This window comes from Pipistrellus hanaki (assembly GCF_964339955.1).
Source record: "Pipistrellus hanaki genome assembly, chromosome: 8".
NCBI lineage: Eukaryota > Metazoa > Chordata > Mammalia > Chiroptera > Vespertilionidae > Pipistrellus > Pipistrellus hanaki.
The window spans coordinates 26,075,818-26,096,977 of NC_140510.1; positions in this window are offsets into that span (position 1 = coordinate 26,075,818).

The following is a 21,160-nucleotide window of genomic DNA, read 5'->3' on the forward strand; positions in this document are numbered from 1 at the left end:
AAAAAACATTTTGTTGAGTTACATAGCAGGATTTTGAGTTATTGTTGAGAAGAATTGTTCACCTTACCATCTTTGGCATCAAAATGCATTGATCTCAGAATTTCTCCAAGAATCACACATCTAGGGGGAAAAAGCAAACTACACAGAACAGTTCTTCCACTGTGAAAAATAGCAAACTTCCACACCTACAACAAATTGCAAATTTTCACATATTTGCTCCAGGCAAACATTTGCAATTTTCACAGCAAATAAGGCTTTTGGCTCCAATACACTTTTTTTTTGTCTTCTCCCCCCTTGGAAAAAGAAATCACTCTACTTATTTTCAGAAAACCAGAAAAATACATGAGGCAAAATTACTAATAATATCATGCTTATTCTAGGTATTTTAATTTTGATAAATTTTATATCTACCAACTTAGACCAAAAATATTAGTTTCACGTGACTATTTGATTGAAGAATCCATGAGTTTGTATAAGGATCCTGAAAATGTTGTTGTGATTGCTCTTAAAATGAAGGCTAGTGCTTTCAGGATATAGGATTTCTTTCAGTAACCAAATAAAAAGGGAAGTTGGGTTTCCCCTAAAATATGGTTTTTGTGTGTGTGTTTTTTTAAGTTTTAGTACTGTAAGGCATTGGTTCTCAGGTAAGGGACAGTGAATGGTGCTTTCCATTCAGCTATGAAGTGCAGAGAATTTTTTTCCTCCTAATATTTATACAACCATTTGTTCATATTAAAGACAAAAATATAGAAACAACACAAGGCTATCTCTATAATAATCTCTAATTTACTTGCTTCCACTTTATGGAAGGGAAATGACAATAATGGCATTATTATAAAAAGTCATTGATAATTGTCCATAACTCACCCATAGCATAATCTTCCCTGGAACTATATCATCCACAGCCTTTGTGCTATGGTAAAAACAGAAACAAAAAGTTATCAAGTTGAGCATTGCCTTTATGTTATAGACTGAAATTATGTCATCTAATCAATGTTGGTTTAGGTTTTCAAATTTATAAATTCTATTCTATGCTATTCAGTTGACTTACTTCGGAACCACTTTCATATTGCAGGTGTGTGTTTGTGTGTGTGTGTGTGTGTGTGTATGTGTGTGTGTGTATGTGTTTGTGTGTTATATAACAGGTAAATTTCCATTCCAAAACTGTTCTTTGCTCCTGGTTTTCATACAGGATCAGTAAGTTATTCTGAGGGAAGTCAGAAAATGAGAGGAGGTTCTGCCCCTCTCCAAAACACAACTTTCTCTGGCAACAGAAAAATGTCCAGTCCCTTTAGTATTTTTTAAAAGACCAAGCACAACTTGATCTCTGTCTGCATTATTAAGTCCCTTTTCCACATCTTCCTTCCATCTCCCCTTTGTGCTACCATAACATGGACATTATGACATGTTTAATCCTGTTGCTTGGATGGTTTTGTGTGCTAGTCTGGAACGTTCTCTCTCCATACAGTTCCCCTGCTGAATGCCTCTTCAGCTAATGTGCCATTTCTTTAGTAAAACTTTTACAATCTCCCTACTTGAAACTCTTTTCTATCTTTTGTACCTTTACTATATATCACCCTCTCCATTAATTCACAATCATTAGTTTATCAGATCTTGACTGAGTATCTAATATTGCCGACATCCAATAGATATAAATATGAAGGTTATTAAACATAACTTTTCCCTTCTAAGAATTCACTAGAAGGGACATTGCCCCAATCCAATTATGTAGTCAACTCAAAGGACAGAGTATCTCTTTATCTCTGACTCGTGCTTTAATATGGCAAATCTTTACATTAGTTTAAGAATAAATTATAGTACTTCGCTATATGGGGAATATACATAGCCAATTTATTAAAAAAGTTGATTTAGGGAAACGTGAAAGCAAAGAGAACCCATATTATCTGGATTATTTATATAAATGTAGTTCTAAGTAGTGTCAATCATCTGCTCTACATCTAAAATCACAGTAAATGTACTGAGGAAAATGCCCTGCTGGTGTGCTTGGGGACCTTCTCCCTTCTACCAGCAGTGCTACCAACAGCTGCCTATGACAAGTCACTTTGTCATTCAGAGGTAAGAAGAGATTTGACCAAATAATCATAGGGTTTCTCTAATCCTGTTGAGTGCATAACTTACATGTACCATATAAAGTTTAATGGTTTTTAACCCCTTCTTCTTTACTTTTTAAATCTTACACTAATCACAGTAAACGCAGTGAAAGGAAAGCTTTCTGATGCCTACACAACCAGTCAGTTCATGGGAGAAAACAGAAATTAAAGCTGATCATTTTTTTTCCCCACTATGAGACAATTGTGCATCTATTTTTAAATTACAAAGAAACACTAATTATATGTTTATGTGATATGATTGACTCATTCCTAACATTATATCTATTACATATTATTCAACATACATTGAATTCCAGCTATTTGCCAGACACCAAGTACCAGACATTTCCTTCCTTTTGTAATTTTTATTTTTATTTTTTTACTAATTTAAAGGTTTATCTCTTAACTACACTGCCATGTTCATCTTCTGAGTGAACTCCCTTCCTTTGGCTTAAAGACAGCACCAATAATACTAGCATTTACTGAGTATTGTGATGCTTTAATGGATTAGCTTATTTCCTCTTTGTGGAACTGAATCAGAGATAGATAATATTAACTATTATATGTTGTTTTGAAATACTGAAACTAATGCTCCTAGGGGTTAAATTGCCTCCAAATTTCCTAATCAGCAAGAGTTAGGATTTGAACTCACATGATCCACACAGAGGCCACAGTTTTAGTCACGATAATACCATCTTTTATTTGCTCTGGCCAATTTTGGTTGATTTTATGTATTTCACAGCAGTTAACTTGGGGATCAAGCCAATACTCTCATCCCAGTAGGTCATGCTTTCACTTGCACAGGTCACAAGGTAAGCTCAACAGGACCCTCATGACTTTGTGCCCCTCTTGCTTTCCGGCCTTATTTTTGACCAGTTTCTGTTTCTCCTTTGTTTTTACATAATAAATAACTATTTGTAGCTTCATTTGCCCTCTATATTTAGCCAAATTTTTATGTCTGTGTTATTATACCTGCTTCCCAGAAAACCCTTCCTACAAGACTTTGCTATGACTCTATTAGTGGTTCAACGCAGCTGTCATTTTCAGAGAGTTTCTCTAGTCATAAGATAGTGAAATACCATCCTACCACACCTAAAATGTCTAACACATTGTGCATGAAAATATTTTAGCATTTATTTACATGTAAATATTTAATTATTTACATGTCCCTCTTTTGCTAGACTACATGTACTAGGAGGAAAACGTTCTTTATTTTCATCCCCACTTTGCTTGGCATATAAAAGGCATTCAGTAATTGAATATCGGCAATGCAGATGAACATTTGATTATAGGAGAAGGCAGAGATGGACAATCGATCCCACAGTGGCATTCAGTTATACTCATGTGCAGTGTCCTATCTGATTAAGATGAGAACTGCTAAAATTCAAACAATTCTAAAAGAAACTTGTAAGGCTATACCTTTATCTACACTTGGTTAACTCTTTCTGGTTTCTTCCTCTATTCATGATTTAAGTTGATCCTCACAATGAAAGTGTGAGGTAGGCATAATTATTGTCTCCAGATCAGAGAAGAGGAAATTCAGGTTTAGAGAACTTAAATGACTTCTCTAAGGTCACACTGCTAAATGGCAGCCACAGAACTGAAACCATGCCATCACACTCAAAATTCCTTTCTCTCGTAGTGAACATTACGAGAGAATAAGCCCCAAAACATTCATTTAGTAAATACCCCTAAACTAAAGCATCGGTGACACTGGTAAATGGCAGTTACAATACATGTTTGTTCTCTGGGTGTTAGAGGAATATCTTAATTTTGGAGTTAATATACCTATGACATTTTATAATAAGAGATATATGTTCAATTAATTAATGATTATTCACTAATTTTTTATCATTCAATCTATGAAGCATATACAATATAAATATATAGAATATGGAAGATTTCTTGGGCCTCTAATAAAGAGGGAATATGCAAATTGACCATCATGCCATCACAAATATGATAGTGCCCATAGCCACAAAATGGTGGTGCCTAGTCTCCTCAACCCCGCCAAAGTCCCAGAAGGGGGGGTGCAGCAGGCTCATGGTGCACCCGGACCCACCATCAGCCCCCAGCCGCCCAGGGCTGGCCTGAAGCACAGACAAGCCTCGAATGGCAGCTTCCCAGCCTCCCAGGGCTGCCCAAGGCTCAGGTAACCACAGCCAGCCGAGGCTTGTGCTTCTGGCAATGGCAGCAGCGGAGGTGTGATGGGGGCATCGCCTTCCCCTGATCACCGGGTCACCTCCTGCCCTCATGTACTAGGCCTTTAGTCTTCAATATAATTATCAAATTGACTCTTCTGTATGCTTTTAGGAGTAATTTTTAATTTTTTTTAGTAAAAATACATAAAGCTCAGAAATATATGTTTTTATTTTTGTATAGTCTCCTTATATCTATCTGAATTAGGCTTTCAACTATAGTGCACATAAACTATAATACAATAAATGTATTAATTTGTTTACTAAAAAAGCCCTAGTTCATTCCCACAGACATTTATTGAGGGTTTCTTATGTGGGACCTAGGGTAGGCCAGGAACTGTGTTCTGTGATATGTTGGGGTTCTTTATGTTTTCATTCTGAAGGTTCTGCAATTATACTTTTTACCACTTTTATTTCCCAAACACTTTCATATCTAATCCTTTGTCACATTTAAATGCGGCATTAATATTCTTAAATATCTACCACTAGTAGATTACAGTGCAAGAAGATCACAGAAAATGAATCTTACTTCTCAACATCATAGACATTTGGAATACAAAAAGTCCATGGATGAATATTACAATAAGAAAGGTACAAAAACAAGAGAAAAAGTTTGCTATAACAATAACAAAAGAAGTTTAAAAATTGATTTTCCCCCAAGTCCAAATAATTGTGGTCTAGCCGTCAGAGTAAAGGCTTCATTGGCTCATTCCTTTGATAAGAATTAGTTCATGCCAAACTATATACCCAGGTGTGTGTATAAAACATCACATACACCCACAAAGAGACACACACACACCTGGGTTTTTGTTGTTCTATACACTTTTCATTTCCATGTTCTAGGTCTTCTAGCTACCCTTTACATTTGGCAAGCTACTTCCTTGGAGGCGGGACATTTTCTTCAAAGAAACCCTGGTTGAGGACATTCCCTGCTGGGAAATGTCCAGCCTCCACGAAAGAGGACCCGTCACTTGCAGATGTTCCCTCTACTCCCATCCTCCTTGTATTCTTCCATACCGTGGCCTGAAGTGTGCAGTCTCAGAGTTGAAGCCAGGCTGCTGGAAGTTGCAGTTCTTAACTACACTGTCACCATCTATCAGCTCCCTCCTTTCCTGTCTGACCATAGGGTGCCCAGGCCAGGTTCTCTACACTGTACACACCCTGTACTCCGAGGTGTGCTTGAGGGTCCTCGTGCTGGCCAGGGCCTCTGAATATTGCCGAGCCTCCTGGATGAGCTTGGGTGCGCCATGCTGCTGGGGTAGGCCTGTGGGACCTCAGAACCTCATTAGTAAACTGTTTGGAAGCTGACTTGTTCCTGGACAGTTCCCAGGCTTCCGGGCTACCACTGCCTCTGTGCCCTCAAATCTGATTTCCTTTATAAAAATTCTTATCGATTATGGTATCACATAATTGTCCTCATCCCCCCATTCCCATCCCAAACCCCTCCCCACGTATTCCCCCATCCCCCTGTTGTCCATGGCCACTGGCTAGGCCCATATGCATGCACACAAGTCCTTTGGCTGATCTCTTCCTTTTACCCCCACCCTCCCCTACTCTCCCTCTCAAATCTGATTTCTTGAAGGGCATGATTTGACAAGGGTGCTTAAGTTCTATTTAGGCAAAACCCCTATGTGTCATGGGGAATTTAAATGCCAACATACAATTTTGGTGTCATTCTACTTGCATCTTCCCAGATGCAAGTAGATGGTAATTGAAAAATCAATGCAACATTCTGTTTTAATTATCTTTCTCCAGACACTGATTATAGTGCTACTTTGTCACCCCTTGGAAAAGTGTTAACTAAGCATTTCCTATGGTCAAAGCACTCAGGTAGGTGTTGATGGCCATATAAAACAAGTACTCTGAGTCAAATATTTTCTCAGTGAGCCTCTCAAACTTGCCTATGACCTTTCTTCTTATTGCAATTTCCAGCTTCTTTTCTAGTTGTTATGTCCTACTTGGCTAACAGTTTTTATTAATTATTCCAGAAACCTCGAGGAAACCACAAAATATTAGTGTGCTGAGTTACAAATGCTTTGCGATTGGCTGCTTTCTAAATTTTACAATAATCCAATTGCCCTGAGATGGATTGAGGCCATATTAGTTGCATGGCCATCAATAGGCAAGTACTCAAAATCCTTTTAAAACAGTACTAATGTCACTTAATGACAGTTAAGCTGGTAGAATAACGCTTCATAGCTAAGTTTTTGAGGCCATTCAAATAAAGATTTTACCTAGTCAGTCTTTAAGTTAGATGCCTTAAATATTTTTTCATCAAGATTTTTTAAGAGAACTATATTTTTGGAAGTCATGCCTTTTAGAATGTCTGGAATTCAAGTTTCCTACATTGTTAAAAAAGGGCAAAGACCTCTGACTGAGAAGTCAGATAAGCTGGCAATAGGCCATTCTTTTGTGCACCCTGGGAAAGTTGATTTTTGTGAACTTGGCCCTTTACCTTTATTCTTCTGAGATCCATGGAAATGGGTAGCAGTGGGGAGATATTTTATTGGTGTTTGGGGGAAGATATTTTATTGGTAGAAAAAGAGGGAAGATAATAGCTTCAGGCCCTCAACTTCAAAATATTTTTTTTTGTAAAATATTTGTATTGTTTTTTAGAGAGAGAGGAAGGAAGAGGGAGTGATAGAAACATCAATGGTGAGAGAGAATCAATGATTGGCTGCCTCCTGCACACCCCTTACTGGGGATGGAGACAGCAACCCAGGTATATGCCCTTTGACAGGAATCACACCCTGGACCCTTCAGTCTCCAGGCCAACACTCTATCCACTGAGCAAAACCATCTAGGGCACAGAATATTTTATTAAATAATAAAGAGGGGGAAATGAAGAATTGAGTAAGAACATTGGTTCAGTCCGTACTCTTTATTTAGTAGTTGGATGGTCTTAGGAGAAAGTATTAAAACTCCTTATCTCTTGGTGTTCTCTTATGTAAAAAGGGAAGGGGTTGTGATTTAAATTACAGGGCAAATGCTCAGCCTAGTGGCTAGTCCATGGTAGGCAGTCAACAAATGTTATTTAGCAATACTCATCTACCCCTTCTTCTTCACCATTGTTACACAAGAGGGAATTGGGGTCAGAATTTTGACCCTCTCCCACCGACAAAGTTTCCCCGAAGGAGCAATGTGGCCAGGATCTGAGTGGAGAAAATGCTGAGAGAAATTCGTTCACAGTCTGTGTGAAGGAAAGAAACAGGATGTGGTCTCAATGAACATTTTAGAAACCCAATATGGCAGGGTTTCTTCCTTCTCTAGCAGCCAGAACAAACAGAAAGTTTCTGAGTACAGGAGAAAAAAATACTACCAGTTCTATAAAAAGATACATTATGTCAAAACAAAGAGACATTCCTGAATGCTTAGAGGAATTGATTCGACAAAGTAGATATACTGTAAAAACAAAGGGAAACTATAAAAAACACACAACAGAATAAAACAACAACAACATACTATTAGAAACTTTCTGAATTATGAGATCTCATTAAGATTTGATAGAATACTAGTATGTTATCTATTTACATGGAGGAAGGAAATGCAGAACTGGAACAATTTGAAATCAGAAAGTATTGCATGAGGAAAAAAATATTGCTTAATTAAAAGTAGATGCATTTCAAAAACAACAAATAAGATGCATTAGAAAACTGATTTTTAGATGCCAAATCTAAGAAAGTCAACCAAGATTCAGATGAAGTAGTCTAAAAAATAAAAGGGAAAAATTAGAAAAATTAAATACAGATAGAGGAAATATAAGACAATAGCCCAAGCAAGAACAAAAATCAGGAGCCATCATTACATAAATTATTTTTTTTCAAAAAAAACATTGTTGGAATGGAAAAAATTCCAAAGTTACAGATTGATACATTTCAACAGGTATCAAGAACAAGAAAATTGAAGACATAACTAAGTCTATTTTAATAAAAATGTTTAAAATTTAATGACAAAAAAATATTTGTATTGGCACCCAGGAAAATTACTAAACCAAAAGGCAATGACTAACTTACAGTAAATGAATTAAATATTGTGCTTAATTATTTAATAAATGTCATGAATCAAAAAATGAGTTTGTCATTAAATATTGGAATTATATATTTGAGCCAAGAGTGAGGGGAGAAAAACTAGAGTGAATATCTTTTATTACTCAAGGTAATTTCAATATTCTTTCACCCCAAATTATTAAGTAAAAGATTGAATATAAGTGGCAGGCATTGTGTAGTAAAATTGATTTATTGGTAATTTGCTTCTTTAAAATTTTACAATGTTTCCTATATCTTCATATTAAAAATGCTATAAAAGAATATAAGAACAAAAAGGAAGTTTATAAGTAAAAGCAGAGGAAAGATAAGAGAGATCAGGGAGTTTAATATCTTAACTAATATTCATGTTCAGAAGAATGGACAGTTCCTCTTTTCATAGGGCTGCATCATACTGATTTCCAAAAGCAAGTCTTTCTCCTTGTCATCCAGCAATCTCACAAGGGTATGGGGGCCAAGGCCAAGGTCAAGGTTTCACAGTGATGATGCCATTCCAACTTTGGCATCATCTCCTCTCTTGGCCATTTTTCACACCATCACCATTCTGAAGAGAACATGGGTACTCTTTTCCTATTTCTTCTGAGACAAGACTGTTGAAGTTGTTGACTACATATTCTCAGGTGACTCATTTCTCTTCTCTGGGCTTTAATTCCCCCCCCCCCCCCTGAGAAATAGATGGAATTAGCCAGGTGTACAACTGTTTCTTATTTGCATGTAGTTTATGGATTATGGCAGTGATTGTCAACATGGACTACCATTGAAATTCTGTGGGGACTTTTTTTTTTTTTTAATAACACTGATACCTGTTTCTTATCCCTAAATTCTAATATATATGGCCTGGGGTAAGGTCAGTCCTTCAGGATTTTAAAGGTGATCTGATAGAGAATCGTGGAACTAATTTATTGGACACCAAGAAAGGGCATCCCTGTAAAAGAGCATATAGTAAGGAGAAGTTGAATTATAATAGCAAAAACTACTTTATTTGCTTTTTAAGGGGTACTATCTGAGCAGAAAAAATAAATACCTAAAGCACAAGATCTTTGACAAAATAGTTAGGTACCCTACAAGAAGTCTTTTGTGCCAAGGGAAGGCAGTTGTCTTAAAAGGATTCCCTCTGGGCATTTCAAGTCCAGGGTCAAGCCACATGAGTGAGCCAACCCAGTAGAGCCTTCCAATGACTGCCTTCGTAACCAGACATCTACAATTACCCGAGTGACCCAAGCAAGAAGAGCTCAGTAAGAACCTCCGAAATTCCTGACTCCTATCTACAAAATTATGAATAAAATAAAAATAGTTGTTTTAAATAAATAATGTTTTGGAGGAATTCATTTAACCAGTATATTAAGTAGTACAGATTAGAAAGCCATACTTCTACCTTTCTGATTAAAAAAATATGGCAGAAAAAATTAATTTCTTACATCATCTGTTTATCCCAAAGAGCAAGCTTGTCAGAGAAATATTATAGACTAACATTTTTTTTTCAAGTTTTAAGTGGCTCATAACTGACAAAATTAAATAAATTCCTATCTTCATATAATGCTTTTGGTATTCCACTTTATATGCCAGGCATCTGTCTCGTGTGCTTTCCCCTCCTCCTTTCTTTCTGACAATCTTTGCCATTTGTGGTGCCCCAAGGAAAACATCCCTCAGATTTCATTCAACTAATATTGGTTAACTTTTATATAATTAATAAAGTTTTCCCATGGATATGGCCCTTAAACCATCATTTGTAGGAGTTAAATAAATGTTATTAAATTTGGCCAAATTATTTTTTTTCTTAAATTCAGACAAATAAACTTGGAGAAATAAAAAATTCTATAGTTAAATATATAATTATTCATATAGCTTCAAGCATATAGTTACCCTGGATGCAGATAAAGTTTTGGCAATGACATTACCAATCCTTTTCATTAGATATTCAGCACAAAGTATGGGTGCATGCACTTGCTATGTAAACCTAAATAGAACAAAAGGCTGTTAAATTGATCTCAAACTGTAAAAAAATATATATAATTTATATATTTTGGGCAGAAAATATGTATCATTATAAGACATAATGAATACCTATAATTAGGATATGGAATAAATAGGCATGGCACATTCCTATTATAGAAGGTTTAATATTCTTAAGAATTAGACTCTGGAGTTATACTGTCTGGGTTCAAGCCTTGCACCAGCCCTTGTGTAGAGACTGCAAATCATTCACCAAAAATATCTATTTTTTTCCCCTCTGAGCTTATTTCTTAGCATTTCTTGCTGTTAGGATTATTATATATCTGCATTCTTGACAATAAAATGAAGTGATATGCAACATCCTTGTCAGTCCCATACAGCCTTCTCCTTGCATTGAATGCTTAAAAGATGATCTTGGAAAACGTGTGTTCAATTTTGACATAACTTTTATCAGCTTAATTTTACGAATTACTGTGTCGAAGAGAGTTTCCCACCCCACTGCGAACTCACCACTGACCTGAGACTGCAGTGGTTTGTTACGACAGGAATATTTTTTTAGATATTATTTATAGACATTCTTTCAAAATGTTAGGTTTATATATTACTGTAGCCACGGAACCCCAATATAAATCCCTACTATCACTGTGATCTGGAGAAAAATTAAAATGTCAGTGCCTCAGTAGCCTCATGTATAAAATGATCATAATAACAGGGGTTGCTAAAAGAATCAAATGAAGTAGTAAATGATGAGTATTTAGAACAAAACATGATTCACTATGAACATCATGAAATCTTAGCCATCATCATCATTATGAGTGTTCAGCATGTAGAAGACCTAATTGTGAGAATAGTCTTAACACTAAGGATTATTTTTTATTTATTTATTAAATTAAAAATACTAATACTTAGTTATACATTAAAGTATCAAATACCTATTTGTATATAGTGTAGTTAGGAACTGAAGATATAACATTGAATATAACAGATACCTTTGTTGTTCAATGAAGAAACAAATAATTACTCCACAATTTCAGGACAATGGGATAAGTCTAACATTCAAAGTAAGCGAGTGTGAAATGGAAGCATGAATGTTTGGCACCTGATGAAATCCAAAGGACAAGACCTTAGTGTTAAGTGAGAGTTACCCATGGCTTATCCAGTTGAAGAAGTGCTTTTGAGGGCTCTACGTGGAAGAGGGAATACATGCAGAAGGAAAGGCATGTGCCCAAACCAGGAGGTAAGAGGAAGCATGGTAGAAACTTAACAGTAGCTGAAGCAATGTGAACATTGAAGGGAGAGAGGGGTATGGAGAAAGATGAGATCGAAAGGGGAGCAGAGCAGAGCAAAGACCATGTAGAGATGTCAGTGCTTTGCCAAAGCCTTTGGGTTTAAGTGAAAGAGGACTGACAGGACAAGATTAGGCTTCTAGAAATGAAATTCTGTTTGCCATGTGAGAATGGATTGGCAAAAAGAAATGTGTTCCTCTGTATATTAGCAAAACTATGAGGAGACCAGGTGATGGATGGAGGTAGCTTAGAGTAAGGCAATAGTAGAAATAACTGAGGGCAGTGAATGGAATAAAAACCAATTCACCATAGCTAAAATCTGGAAACAGACTAAGTGTCCATCAGCAGATGAGTGAATTAAAAAACTGTGCTAAATCTACACAATGGAATACTATGCTGTGGTAAAAAAGGAGTCCTTACCATTTACAGCAGCATGGATGGAACTGGAGAGCATTATGCTAAGTGAAATAAGCCAGTCAGAGAAAGATAACTATCACATGATCTCACTCATTTATGGAATATAATGAACAACATAAACTGATGAACAAAAACAGATCCACAGACAGAGAAATCTCCATCAGACCATCAAACCTCAGAGGAAAGGTAGGGAGGGTGGGAAGGAGGAGAGATCAACCAAAGGACTTTTATGCATGTCCTTTGTGGTGAGGGCATGAGAGGGGGAAATGGGGGAGTAATGGGGAGATAAGAACACATATGTAATACCTTAGTCCAATGGTCAGCAAACCGTGGCTTGCGAGCCACATGCTAATCTTTGGCCCCTTGAGTGTGGCTCTTCCTCAAAATACCTCATGTGGGCATGCATGTACAATGCGATTGAAACTTACTCGTGACCCATGCGCAGAAGTCGGATTTTGGCCTGGGCAAGTCTATTTTGAAGAAGTGGCCTTACAACACTCAAGGGGCCAAAGAGCCACATGTGGCTCAGGAGCCACAGTTTGTGGGCTACTGACTTAGTCAATAAAGAAAGAAAAAAATGGGTCTGGGAAATTGATGTTTGTGAGATTAGGTAGGATGAGTCACAAATAGTATCCAGGTTTATAATTAGGCTACTCAGTTTATAATTAGACGTGTTGTTAATTCTCACCCTAGGATATTTTTTCCATTGATTTTTTTAGAGGGAGTTGGGAGGAGGGAGAGAGGAAAAGAGAGAGAGAGAGAGAGAGAGAGAGAGAGAGAGAGAGAGAGAGAGAGAGAGAGATTGGTTGCTTCCCACATGCATCCTGGCCCAGCTGGGATCAAACCTGCAGCCCAGGTGCCTGCCCTTGACCAGAATCAAATACACTATCCTTCAGTGCACCAGCTGATGCTCTACCCATTGAGCCACAATGGCTAATGCATGGCTGGCAGCATTTGAAGAGACTCCCCAAGAAATATTTGTTGCTTTTAAGTTTGCAGTATGTAGTGAATTTCAAACCTGAATAATGTGTTAAAACCCTAATTAGTTAATTATTGTTCGGAAGGCAAATCTCCATGAATTGTCTATTTGCCCAAATGAGTGGTATAAAAGGCAAAGAAGAGGCAAATTTAAGTTTAAGAAATGTGACTTATGTAATGTTTATATGTTTATTTAGCTGACAGAGCCACTCAGAGTAAAGTGGACTTGAATGAATATTTATTAGGGTGATTTAATAAAGGAGAAGATTTATTCATTCTAAAAGGTATTTTAGTGATAATCTCATATTGGAAAATCTCTCTTTAGATTTCATGATCATTACATAGGAATTGGAAGCTCTAAGAGAACTACTTAATAAACCCTGCTTTAAAAGAGAGAAAATCTATGTAATTGATCTGAAGATTGATAGAAAATAGATCCTAGCCACCTTGAAAGGGCTTTTCATTGCTACTTTATGGGATAAGTTCTTCAATTTTTTCTCATTTAGCAAATAGTTATGATAAATCATTTTTTCTGATTATACAAGTAGTAGTTATTAAAAATTTGGAAGATGTTGAAAAGTTAATAGAAAAAATTCCAAATACTTGTAGGCAATTTTTAATATTTTGTGTGTATTTCCTTCCAATACTTTTAATATGCATACACATTATTCTACAAAATTATCAATACAATTGTATATCTTGTTCTTATTCATTTTTCTACTTTAAGTATATCTTTAAGGCATTAAATATTCTTTGAAAATTCAAAATATTAGAATTGATAATACTTTATTTATTTTTTAAATACATTTATATTGATTTCAGAGAGAAAGGGAGAGTGAAAGAGAGAGAAACATCAATGAGAAGAGAGAATCATTGACCTGCTGCCTCTTGCATGCTCCCTACTGGGGATTGAACTGCATCCCAGGCATGTGCCCTTTACTGGAATTGAACCTGGAACCCTTCAGTCCACAAGCTGATGTTCTATCCACTGAGCCAAGCCAGCTAGGGCAGAACTGATGTACTTTAAATGTGGATTCATTCCTCTGTTCGATATAATAGGGATTCTAATTATTCTTCATTACAAATAACTCAGATGGCCTTTCTACATGATATAAAAATCCTGTGTTTTTAGAAGTGGAATTACTCAGTTGAAAAGTATGCATAGGCAATGTTCAAGATCACTTGGTTATTTACTAGTGGTATAGCAGAGAAATTTTATTTCAGAACCTAGGCTAAACGGAACATTTCAACCACCTTCTTCTCCTACATGTTGTTTTCTGTTTATTAAGTGAGCCTTTTAACCAGTGATTGCTCAATATAGATACCATGAGTTTTAGTGCTGATAAAATGCTACATTCCCCCCTTAGGTTTGCTTTGAGTGAAGATATACACACATAATATATCTTTGTAATTCTCTAAAATGGTTCTATTTATTCCTAGTAATGCTCGGATCGGTGTGGAAACCTTGAAGCGCAGCTCTCTCCATAGCTTTAATGTACTTTATTCTACATGACATTGGAAGGCAGTGTCAATTATGATGAATCATGAAGCTCACGACTAATGATACATTTAAAGCCAATTCATTTGTCTCTTTGATCATGTAAATGTATTGGCATTCACCACGCCTGCCATGATAGGACATTATAGCTACTTTGGAGTCATTTCATTGTGCACTTATATATCAGTGCAGCTGCCAGTAATGTTGACACGTCCATGAGCCACACTTCCTCGTGATATTGTTGCAGAGGTTAATGCTCATGCACAGTAGATATATTTATTATGAAGGCAGACACAGGCCCACAGGACACATTACAGCTCTTAAGAGATCAGTGCCTATAATTAGTCCCATTTTATTCTATCTTCTTCTAACTCTGTTTAGCTGGTGAGACCCCATTCTTTAAATTCTTCGTTCACATTGAAACTATTTGGCTACATGCTAATGGTGAAATTATTCTTATAGCTATAGGTTTCAGGTCTTAGAGATTATTTTGTCTGCCTGTAAGCAAATCTGTTTCTCTAGTACTTGCTCCTCGACTTTGAAGTTGTGTCCCTGTTCTTGCTAATCCACCTTTAATAGTAGTCTAGACAATAATCTACTATTACATGGGGAATGTTTCACCTCCTGCAAATGCTTTAGCAATCGTGCAGTAGTAAGTGATAGCACAGCACACAATGTTATCCCCTAGATCAACACCTCGCAACATAATTTACAGAGAGGCTTTCTCTTCAAGAAAAAGTCTCACTTGCAATTCATGTTTAGTCTGTTTTCCCTATCTTATCCTTAACAGCTGGGTTATATCTGCTTCCACAGAAATGTGTTAATGTATGTTTAATACCAATAGCACAAAAAGAACTTTGAAAACTGAAAAGAGCCTTCCATTTAAGTTTAAAGCAATCTGCCAACTAATTTTTTAAGTTTTATTTAATTTTTTTCCTGTCATCATTTGTCCCCCCTATGTCCTCTCCCACATCTCTCCCTTCCCCCAAAAAATCATCACACTGTTGTCACTGTCCACTAGTTCTTTCTTTTTTTTTCTTTTTTTTTCTTTGTTGCTCAGTCATTTTTAAGTTGACCACTGTTTGATGATCACACCACTAATAATGAACAAAGATTATAATGAGTTAAGGTCAAGTCTAAAGAAATATAGCAAACATAATAATCTGTATTTAAATCATATCTGAATCCCTAGCACTAATTCATTTGTTCTGGACAAGTTTACTTTGAGTCGAGGTTGTATTTTGTCCATGGTTTCTGAGGCCGGTGTGTGAAGACAGGAGTTTCATTCCTTCTACGACCTTATCAGTTTCACTCTGCGGGAAGGTCCGCAACCTTGCCAAGTCACAGCCTCTGAGATCACATGCTGAGTCAGGAAGATTGTTGTGATATGAAACCAGCCTCATTCCTCAGGAGCCACACCATTTTTGCTCAAATTGGAAGGACTGTTGGCCAATGGGGGCATTACTCACAGACTGTTTGTCAGGCCAGCTGTATTGATGTCCACCCCGTTACCTATGAGGCAATGTCTCTGGATACTGAGTCACAGGGGAGGGGTGAGCACTTAAGCAATTACAAACCTGCAGATGTTAGCAAGGGAGGTCTCCTTCACTCAGAATAATCATAGAGCATTTTTTACCACATTTTTATACCAATAAGAATAAAGGTATGGGTGAGTTCTGAGTTGTGGAATTGTATTGAATGACTAGTGGCCCTGCAGACGAATCCATGCGCTAGTAGCTCGCTGCCCCTTGCCTCAGCTGGCCGTCCCGCCCACCCCTGTTCATAGCTTTCTGCCACACTGTAGCTTGCTGCCCCACCCTCCTACTGATAGGTTGTTACTGGCATGGCATAATGACCATTTGCATATCACCTCTCTATTATATAGGATGATGCTCTACCCAAAGACCTCAATAGTGAGCAGGAGTGAGTGGTTATGTGAAAACAGTTTTTTCACCTCGCTTCAGTGTTACCATATTTTCCGGCGTATAAGACGACCCCCTAGTTTTACAGTTAAAACATAGGTTTAGGCCTATATTCGCTGTATAAGACTACCCCCCACTTCCGAGGCAACACCAGTTCTTTTTTTAATAGACTGCCTCTCTGACTCTGGCCAATCTGAGCAGGCTTTTTTTCGTTTCAAATGTCGTCTTATACGCCAGAAAATACGGTAGCTATCAATGATGGGTAAACTCACCTTATTTAAAAAAACATGAGTCCCAATGGATTGTTTGGTTCCCCATGCCATCAGGGAACACTTAGTGATAGCACAACTTACCAAAACCCCAAAACAAGTTATGTTACTTGTTTATGTAAAAGATATTTAAAAGCCCATTGCATTAAATTTTCAATTGTACTCTTTCAGTTAAGGTTACCTAGACTGGAATCAACCATAATAATATTAATGGATTTTGTAGCCAGAAAAGTATCTCCATATAATCTATATCAATATATTGTTAAATGTCCTTATTTATCTCATACAGATTTTGTACTGAAATACGATAGGGCTATACTTTTGATATATTTAAACCTCACTGTTATTTTAAAACCAATGTGAAAAAAACAAACCACCCTGGAAACTAGATTATATTTTGCACAAATAACACACTGATAGTAGTGAGACTATTTTATCCGTAACAAAAATAGTTTCCTTTTTTTAAAGCCGGGCCATTCTTTACACTTAGCTCAAAGCAATACTACACAGGTAGCAGTTCCCTGAAAGATCAATGGCCTTTCACATGCTGAGGCTTGGGTCCTATATGCCTTCTGTCTGTGAGGGGGCCCTTTCCTAATATAATATTCTAATAAGAAGCACTGATTTCAGTTCAGCATATACAAGCCTACAAGCTCTGGGGGGGGGGGGGGGGGGCGGGGAGAGAAGGGGAGTAAATTATGGAATGACCATAAGTCTAAATTCATTGACTCACAAAGGATTTTCTTCTGGGGAAGCAGTGTGTGAGTATGAGTGGAGTGGGGCGGGGCAGAGTGAGGTCGGGGGAGGATTCTCTGATGTTACTAACCCAACTCCTGGTAAGACAAGTAACTTGGTCCTTCCAAAAATGTATGCCCTTGCTATTTTCTGAAACCTCGTGAAATGCTTGGTGCCAGGAAACGTGTTTGTTTTCATATACCATCTACAGGATAGGTGGCTGAGGTATAGCAACAAATTCTATGTGGACATTGTTGTTTGTTTCCCCTTGAGAAATATGAAGAAGATGAGAGGCAAACAAATGATGCTCGTCCTATGAGAGCAAACTATTTTTAATCTCATTAAAAATACACAACTTTCAAACAGCTTCCAAATTGGGATACTGCATCATTAAGCATTTGACATTTGTCCAGTTAAAACTATTGACTCATGCTTTCTTTGCTCCCCCCTCAAATTACTACAGTGCCACGGCTGATCTGACTATATTTTCCATTTCTTATAAATAGCCACAAGAAAAGTATTAATTATCCTTGTACGATTTAATGCACCAACTGCCTTAACCTTTCAGGTTTTCTTAAACGCCAGCATAACAAGGCATATCCATGGCAGCAAATGTGATTTATGACAGGAATCTTTAATTTCTGTTTTTAAATATGTTACCCACCGATCTGCATACATTTAAATTCGCCTGCAACACTTTTCTCTGTCTTGAGGCTGTTGTTTAATATTCAAGGATGATTTTTGTCCACATACATTTTGGTCTATGTCACCTCAGATTAAATTATTACTGTTTGCAGCCTTTTCAGAGCAGGCCTCAGGCCCTTATTTACAAGAATCAATGAAACAGTAATGAAAATCCATTTTTCATACTATCAGCTCTGGCCTGCTTTTATTTAGTTAGCTGTGTCTAAGCAAGCAATTCATTTTGTGCAAATGTCATGTAGAGAAAAAAGGATGAGCCGTGAAAGGGTTAATCATGAAATAAGACCTAAGCTTTCTCCCATATAAAAAGCATCCGTAATGTTAAATTTTTTTAAAAAGCCCTTCTTAATATATGCAAAGTAATGTATATTGACACATAAGCAAGGCTTTTCATGATGAATATTGAAATATATATGCAAAGCACAGGAAATGTGTAACATGTTATAGATCTTTCAGTGTACATTTAGAGGAAATGAACCATTTATATTCTACAATTTAGTGAATACCTACTGTTTATTGGTACAGAGCACATAGGAGTATATTTGTCTTAGTAATTTATTTAGGTAAATATATTTATTCTTCTAGGGGTTCTTGTGCTTTCCTTGGTTCTATAGTAGTAGACATAAATATTTAACAATGCATTGTCTCAAATGTTATTCATGTAATTTATCAGCGAAAACAGTGGAGTTGTAATAACTTTTAAGCCTGCATGCACCTTCTCTTAAACCTGAGATTGATTTAGAATGCGTAAAACTGGGCTGGATTTTTTTTTTTTTCTACTGCTGAGGAGAATTATTTACTAGTAATAACCAAGAGAAGCTAAACTATTCTAGCTACCAAAGGAACAAGGCTCATTTACCGCTTTTTGAATCAGCTTTCTTAAGCAAATACTTTGGCAATAAAATAAAAGGGGTTAGTGAGAGAAGCAAGCATTTAATTGTTATGAATATATTTCCCTATATTTGCTGACCTATCCACTTTTCTTTATACAGAGAGGTAGACACAGAAATATACATATATATTACCCCTTGTGAGTAGTCCTCTTGGGAATGTCTTCTAAATTTTAATGTACTTGGCTATGAGATGTCAATTCAAATCAAGACTAAGATCTTGTAAAAGTGACTGTCCACTTTTTAATATCACAAAAGAAATAAATAGAGACTGAAAGAAAGCATTTGGAGTCTTCTTGATCTTTGCTGTGGACTTTCTTGGAAACACATTTTATAGACTACAATCCGGATTTTTCTATTTGTACTTTTTTTCTATTACATCTGGTTTCTTAATTTCTGTTTCCTATGTTTGGTGATCAAATTTCTAATACTGGTATAATGTGCAGATCTGAAAACAGGCTTATTTGATAGTTTTAATTATATTTTTAAAGCAGTAATTTTCTACTGAACTAAAGCAGAAAATGTCTGCATTATTATCCTGAAGCTACATCTGAACAGTGGATTCCATACTGCCAGAGCTCATATAGATCCAGGCCAGTGATTCTCAACCTTTCTAATGCCGCAACCCTTTAATACAGTTCCTCATGTTGTGGTGACCCTCAACCATAAAATTATTTTCATTGCTACTTTATAACTATGATTTTGCTACTGTTAATGAATCCTAATGTAAATACCTGTGTTTTCCAATGGTCTTAGGCTCTACAGCAGCGGTTCTCAACTTGTGGGCTGTAACCCACAGGTTGAGAACCCCTAGCATGGTCACCTAGAGGCAGAGACTGGTAATGGAACAGGTCACTGTAAATTAATCAAACATGAAACCAGAACCTCTAGTCAACCTCAGTTACAAAGTTGTACTTACCTCCTCAGGTGCTATTATCTATTACAGTTGCACACACAACAGTTTTTGTTCCAATATTAAAGCATTATATGTTAGAGAATAGGAAGAGCACATCCATACAAATTATCAGAGTTTGAATTATTCTGGAAGATTGTTCATTAATATATTTTATTGTTAAATGAATGTTGTTAGCTCAAGTCGGATAAAAATGAAAATTAATTGCCTGGTTAATGGTAGTAGTAAATAAGCTGATTTTTTAAAATATATTTGGTTACAGAATCAGCCCACCATTGGCTTGTTTTCATATATTTACATTTATAAAAGGTGCCAATGACTACAAGGTTTCCTACCAAACAATATGCTTTTAAAATCTCAAGGTATTTAAGATGAGGGGATTATTTAGCACACAGTTTTCCTTTTAAAGTTTGAAAGCAATCTATTTGGGTTTCATTTATCCTAACAACCCACATAAACTTTTTCACTTACATTTTTTGAATACATATAATTGCATTATCATTCCAACCTTTATATGAAAAACAAAGAGGTAAAGATTATATTTGGAAGGCAGTTCCTGAATTATAATCTCCCATTTGCAAATGACAAGTAGAGATTTAAGACCTGTTTTTCATATGATGAAATATGACTCATTTATTTTACATTAAATCTATAAAATTTTGGTGAAAACCTAGAAAATGCCAGTGTTATAGATTAAGTTTTAAAAAGAGAGAAATCTGTATTAGTGTCTTAGTTGTATAGTGATTTTTAAAATATAGGAGATGGGGTGTTGAAAAGAAGCATACAAAAATTGTAACATCTGATTTCTCTGTTGGATAGGATTTAAGTTGCTTCTTTTTTTAAATCTTTGTATACTTTTATCATTTAAATTTCATAGAATGCCTGCAGTCTAGATGCTATTTTTATAAAGGGAAGAATATTTTTAACAGAAATGAGGTGAGTAAGGGACAACTCTATGAGAAGGAGCAACGTACCCAAAGAGGGCTCAAAACCAGAGCACCCCTCCCACTCAAACAGGGTGTTATTTTCCCCTCCCTTTTATTTTCAATGGAATTTATCGCCCATAAGATATTTATTTAATTCAGAAACATTATCTTTTAAAATTTCTCTGAGGAAATTTAGAAGAGGCAGTAATAATTAGATAAAAATTATGGCTTCCTTCCTAAGACCCAACTTAGATCAGCTGCGTGAACAGATGGGGAGTTTGGTGCTAGGGTCTGAGCAAGGGAAAAGGAAGCCAGTACT